Here is a 983-nt window from a genome sequence, read left to right as displayed (position 1 = left end):
ATAATGTTGTGATCACTTCCCTGTTGAGATCTGATATGTGATCACCCTCATGATGGGATCTGCTATGAGTAGCCAGTCAGTTGAAAGGGAGTTTCCTTGGGCATGTGGCCTGCATCCAAATATAAGCAGATGTTCTGGCAAGGCTCGGGGGCTTTTTGCTCTTGCTGGATCCTGCAGCTGGCTCCTGTTCATCTAACTTCTAGTTCTTGGGACTTGAGCTAGCAGCTTACCTGTGGTCTTGACTGCCGATCTTGGCATTTATCGATCTTTGCAGCCTGTAAGCAAGAGCCCTGCTGTCTGACCTGCCGATCTTGGATTGGCCAGCCCCTGTGGCTATATGAATCAGGGGAAGCTTCTATCCTGATCCACAGACTTGGGACATTCTAGCCTCTACAACCGTGTGAGCCATTTCCTTGATATAAATCTCTCTCTATATATATATTTATACACTTTACTGGTTTTGCTTCTCTAGAGAACCCAGTCTAAGACAACACTTTAAGAGGTCTTTTGCAGCAGATTTGTCCAATGCAATGCATTATCTGATTTCTCAACTGCTGCTTCCATGGGAGTTGATTAAGGATCAGAGTAAAATGAAATCCTTGACAACTTCAATCTTTTCTCCATTTATCATTATGTTGCTTATTGGTCCAGTTGTGAGATTTTTTTTTTATGTTGAGGTGCAATGCATACTGAAGGTTGTAAGTGCTTCACGTCCTCTTCGCTTTCAGCAAGTAAGGTTGTGTCATCTGCATATCGCAGATTGTTAATGAGTCTTCCTCTAATCCTGATGCCACGTTCTTCTTCACATAGTCCAGCTTCTCAGATTATTTGCTCAGCATACAGATTGAATAGGTATGGTGAAAGGATACAACCCTGATGCATACTTTTCCCAACTTTAAACCACGGAGTATCCCCTTGTTCTGTCCAAACAACTACCTTTTGTTCTATGTACAGGTTCCCCATGAGCACAATTAAGTGTTCTG

This window comes from Trichechus manatus, unplaced genomic scaffold (genome assembly GCF_000243295.1).
Source record: "Trichechus manatus latirostris isolate Lorelei unplaced genomic scaffold, TriManLat1.0 scaffold00069, whole genome shotgun sequence".
NCBI lineage: Eukaryota > Metazoa > Chordata > Mammalia > Sirenia > Trichechidae > Trichechus > Trichechus manatus.
The sequence above is the reverse complement of the archived record's forward strand: the minus strand, read 5'-3'. Positions refer to the sequence as shown.